General features: G+C 56.1%; 2 non-coding genes and 1 pseudogene across 2 annotated transcripts; all 3 read left to right on the forward strand.

Annotated features, from left to right (window-relative positions):
* The first annotated feature begins 2,003 nt into the window (after positions 1-2,003).
* Positions 2,004-3,805, forward strand: LOC144420312 (small subunit ribosomal RNA). Its single transcript, XR_013474665.1, has one exon. It is a non-coding gene; the product is annotated as a small subunit ribosomal RNA (ribosomal RNA).
* A 298-nt stretch (positions 3,806-4,103) lies between these two features.
* On the forward strand, positions 4,104-4,257 carry LOC144420294 (5.8S ribosomal RNA). The gene has a single exon (XR_013474647.1). It is a non-coding gene; the product is annotated as a 5.8S ribosomal RNA (ribosomal RNA).
* Positions 4,258-4,545: 288 nt separating this feature from the next.
* The window catches only part of LOC144420040 (large subunit ribosomal RNA), a 3,695-nt pseudogene continuing 3,240 nt past the window's right edge, over positions 4,546-5,000 (forward strand).

Here is a 5,000-nt window from a genome sequence, read left to right on the forward strand (position 1 = left end):
GGGCCGGTCGGAGCGCACCCTTTTCTCGGTGGCTGGCGGGCGAGAGAGTGCTGCGTCGCCGGCATCGGCGTCGAAAGAAGCCGAGCCGAAAAAAGTTAAAGTACAAACGTGCAAGCATACTAACCTAACCCTAGGTAAGGCATGTCAGAGCGAAAGACAGTAATTTCGAATGAGCCAAGAAAGAGCGGTGCGGGGCCGGTCGGAGCGCACCCTTTTCTCGGTGGCTGGCGGGCGAGAGAGTGCTGCGTCGCCGGCATCGGCGTCGAAAGAAGCCGAGCCGAAAAAAGTTAAAGTACAAACGTGCAAGCATACTAACCTAACCCTAGGTAAGGCATGTCAGAGCGAAAGACAGTAATTTCGAATGAGCCAAGAAAGAGCGGTGCTGGGCCGGTCGGAGCGCACCCTTTTCTCGGTGGCTGGCGGGCGAGAGAGTGCTGCGTCGCCGGCATCGGCGTCGAAAGAAGCCGAGCCGAAAAAAGTTAAAGTACAAACGTGCAAGCATACTAACCTAACCCTAGGTAAGGCATGTCAGAGCGAAAGACAGTAATTTCGAATGAGCCAAGAAAGAGCGGTGCGGGGCCGGTCGGAGCGCACCCTTTTCTCGGTGGCTGGCGGGCGAGAGAGTGCTGCGTCGCCGGCATCGGCGTCGAAAGAAGCCGAGCCAAAAAAAGTTAAAGTACAAACGTGCAAGCATACTAACCTAACCCTAGGTAAGGCATGTCAGAGCGAAAGACAGTAATTTCAAATGAGCCAAGAAAGAGCGGTGCGGGGCCGGTCGAAGCGCACCCTTTTCTCGGTGGCTGGCGGACGAGAGAGTGCTGCGTCGCCGGCATCGGCGTCGAAAGAAGCCGAGCCAAAAAAAGTTAAAGTACAAACGTGCAAGCATACTAACCTAACCCTAGGTAAGGCATGTCAGAGCGAAAGACAGTAAACTCGAATGAGCCATGAAAGAGCGGTGCGGGGCCGGTCGGAGCGCACCCTTTTCTCGGTGGCTGGCGGGCGAGAGAGTGCTGCGTCGCCGGCATCGGCGTCGAAAGAAGCCGAGCCGAAAAAAGTTAAAGTACAAACGTGCAAGCACACTAACCTAACCCTAGGTAAGGCATGTCAGAGCGAAAGACAGTAATTTCGAATGAGCCAAGAAAGAGCGGTGCGGGGCCGGTCGGAGCGCACCCTTTTCTCGGTGGCTGGCGGGCGAGAGAGTGCTGCGTCGCCGGCATCGGCGTCGAAAGAAGCCGAGCCGAAAAAAGTTAAAGTACAAACGTGCAAGCATACTAACCTAACCCTAGGTAAGGCATGTCAGAGCGAAAGACAGTAATTTCGAATGAGCCAAGAAAGAGCGGTGCGGGGCCGGTCGGAGCGCACCCTTTTCTTGGTGGCTGGCGGGCGAGAGAGTGCTGCGTCGCCGGCATCGGCGTCGAAAGAAGCCGAGCCAAAAAAAGTTAAAGTACAAACGTGCAAGCATACTAACCTAACCCTAGGTAAGGCATGTCAGAGCGAAAGACAGTAAACTCGAATGAGCCATGAAAGAGCGGTGCGGGGCCGGTCGGAGCGCACCCTTTTCTCGGTGGCTGGCGGGCGAGAGAGTGCTGCGTCGCCGGCATCGGCGTCGAAAGAAGCCGAGCCGAAAAAAGTTAAAGTACAAACGCGATGCTAATGAGCGAGCCGTTGTCTCGACTAATATGTAGGGGGCGTTCGATCGAGCGTCTGGCTTGAGCGCTTGTCGGCCTAGCAGAACGGTCGCATTGTTATGCCCGGGTTTTAGGCACCGCTGCAGGCGGCCGGCAGAGCTCTTGTTTGTGCGAAACTGAATGGATCGAGCCCGAGAGAGGGCGAGCAAAGAAAAAACGCAAATCGCTCCGCCTGGCACTGCCGGCGAGAGCGTGGACGTCGCGGCCAGCGACTGTCGAAGCTGAGTACGGCCGCAGGCGATCGCCTCGGTCTTAAACGAATGCGACGAGCACGCGCCGGGCGGCCCAGCAAGGGCCGAGCGCAGCTGTCGCAGCTATCTGGTTGATCCTGCCAGTAGTGATATGCTTGTCTCAAAGATTAAGCCATGCAGGTGCAAGTACGAGTTCTCGTAAAGCGAAACTGCGAATGGCTCATTAAATCAGTCTTGGTTTATTTGGTCTCGTAAGCGAAGTGGATAACTGTGGTAATTCTAGAGCTAATACATGCATTAAGCGCCGACTTCGGGAGGCGCGCTTTTATCAGATCAAAACCGACCGGGTTCGTCCTGTGACGTTTGATGACTCTGGATAACCACGCGGATCGTACGGTCTCTGCACCGACGACGTATCATTCAAGTGTCTGCCCTATCAACTGTCGAAGGTACGCTACGTGCCTACCTTTGTGATAACGGGTAACGGGGAATCAGGGTTCGATTCCGGAGAGGGAGCCTGAGAAACGGCTACCACATCCAAGGAAGGCAGCAGGCGCGCAAATTACCCATTCCCGACACGGGGAGGTAGTGACGAAAAATAACAATACAGGACTCTAACGAGGCCCTGTAATTGGAATGAGTACATCCTAAAACTCTTAACGAGTATCCATTGGAGGGCAAGTCTGGTGCCAGCAGCCGCGGTAATTCCAGCTCCAACAGTGTATGCTAAAGTTGTTGCGGTTGAAAAGCTCGTAGTTGGATTTTGGGCGAGCGCCGCCGGTCCGTCGCAAGGCGTGTCACTGGTTGCGTTCGCCTCACCTTCGGTTCTCCGTCGGTGCTCTTGACTGAGTGTCGGCGGTGGCCGATAAGTTTACTTTGAAAAAATTAGAGTGTTCAAAGCAGGCTGTTCGCCTGCATAGTGTTGCATGGAATAGGACCTCGGTTCTATTTTGTTGGTTTTCGGAGCACGAGGTAATGATTAAGAGGGACAGACGGGGGCGTCCGTACTCTGCCGTTAGAGGTGAAATTCTTGGATCGGCGGAAGACGAACTACTGCGAAAGCATTCGCCAAGAATGTTTTCTTTAATCAAGAGCGAAAGTCAGAGGTTCGAAGACGATCAGATACCGTCCTAGTTCTGACTATAAACGATGCCAACTAGCGATCGGGAGGCGTTACCATGACGACCTTTCCGGCAGCTTCCGGGAAACCAAAGTCTTTGGGTTCCGGGGGAAGTATGGTTGCAAAGCTGAAACTTAAAGGAATTGACGGAAGGGCACCACCAGGAGTGGAGCCTGCGGCTTAATTTGACTCAACACGGGGAAACTCACCCGGCCCGGACACAGGTAGGATTGACAGATTGAGAGCTCTTTCTTGATTCTGTGGGTGGTGGTGCATGGCCGTTCTTAGTTGGTGGAGCGATTTGTCTGGTTAATTCCGATAACGAACGAGACTCTGGCATGCTAAATAGTTACGCGACCTTCTCGGTCGGCGTCTAACTTCTTAGAGGGACTAGTGGCGTTTAGCCACACGAGAATGAGCAATAACAGGTCTGTGATGCCCTTAGATGTCCGGGGCCGCACGCGCGCTACACTGAGTGAAGCAGCGAGTGTCTAACCTAGGCCGAAAGGTCCGGGTAACCCGTTGAACCTCATTCGTGATTGGGATAGGGACTTGCAATTGTTTCCCTTGAACGAGGAATTCCCAGTAAGCGCAAGTCATCAACTTGCGTTGATTACGTCCCTGCCCTTTGTACACACCGCCCGTCGCTACTACCGATTGAATGGTTTAGTGAGATCCTTGGATCGGCCCCGTCGCGGCTGGCAACGGCCGCGTCGGCGTGTCGAGAAGACGATCAAACTTGATCATTTAGAGGAAGTAAAAGTCGTAACAAGGTTTCCGTAGGTGAACCTGCGGAAGGATCATTACCGAAAGTGGTGGTAGGCCCCGGCCGACCGCGCACTTAATTGTCTTTGGGTGCCGCCGAGAGGGCGGCCGTCAATCGGGGTTCCGCCCCGTGCGACACGCGTAACACGTTGGCATAGCAAGGCAGCCGAGTGCGATGGTGGCTTCTGGGCACCGCGCTCGATGTGCCGCCGGCCCAGCCCGGCGGTCGCTCGGCGCCGTTTGTTGGTGTTTTTGTGCAGTTGTTGTCGGTGGTGGTTTTGTGGTCGATCCCACAGTGTGACGTCCGCGCGCTTCGGCGCCGGGCGAAACGTCGAGGACGACTCTTAACGGTGGATCACTCGGCTCGCGAGTCGATGAAGGACGCAGCCAAGTGCGAGAAGTAATGTGAATTGCAGAACACATTGAACGTCGACCTTCTGAACGCGAATTGCGGTCTCGGGTCAATCCCGGGACCGCGTCTGCCTCAGGGTCGCGTTCGTCCTCACCCGAGGGCCGTCGCCTGGCCTCTGCGAAGACGGCCGGGCGTCGCCTCAAGTTGAAGCGGTCGCCGAGCTTTCTCGGCGCGACCGCGTGTCCCGTACACCGCCGGCCCCTCGACGTGTTCAACTACGTTCGAGGGGCGGGTCCAGGTCGGTCGGTCCGGTCACGAGATCAAGACCGACCGTGGGCCAAGGCGGCGACGGTACGCGCTCGGTCGGCGCCGGCGGCGACGACTTGCGATGCCAGCGGGCCGTGTAAGAAGCGGCCCGCTTGACACATACGACCTGAGTTCAGGCGAGAGCACCCGCTGAATTTAAGCATATTATTAAGCGGAGGAAAAGAAACCAACAGGGATTCCCTGAGTAACGGCGAGTGAACCGGGAAGAGTCCAGCGTCGAATCTGCGCGCTTTTCGAGCGCGCCGAGTTGTGACGTACGGAAGTCCCAGTGCGGCTAACGGCGAGCGCCGGTGTCCTTCTGATCGAGGCCTCGTCCCAGGGCGGGTGTTAGGCCCATAGGGGCGCTTGCCTTGGCCGCTTCGGGTCTTCTCGGAGTCGGGTTGTTTGGGAATGCAGCCCAAAGCGGGTGGTAAACTCCACCTAAGACTAAATACGGTCGCGAGACCGATAGCGGACAAGTACCGTGAGGGAAAGTTGAAAACCGCTTTGAAGAGAGAGTTCAAGAGTACGTGAAACCCTTGAGAGGCAAACGGGAGGGCCCGTCAGGTCGCCGGCTC

Source organism: Styela clava, chromosome 2 (assembly GCF_964204865.1).
Source record: "Styela clava chromosome 2, kaStyClav1.hap1.2, whole genome shotgun sequence".
Lineage (NCBI taxonomy): Eukaryota > Metazoa > Chordata > Ascidiacea > Stolidobranchia > Styelidae > Styela > Styela clava.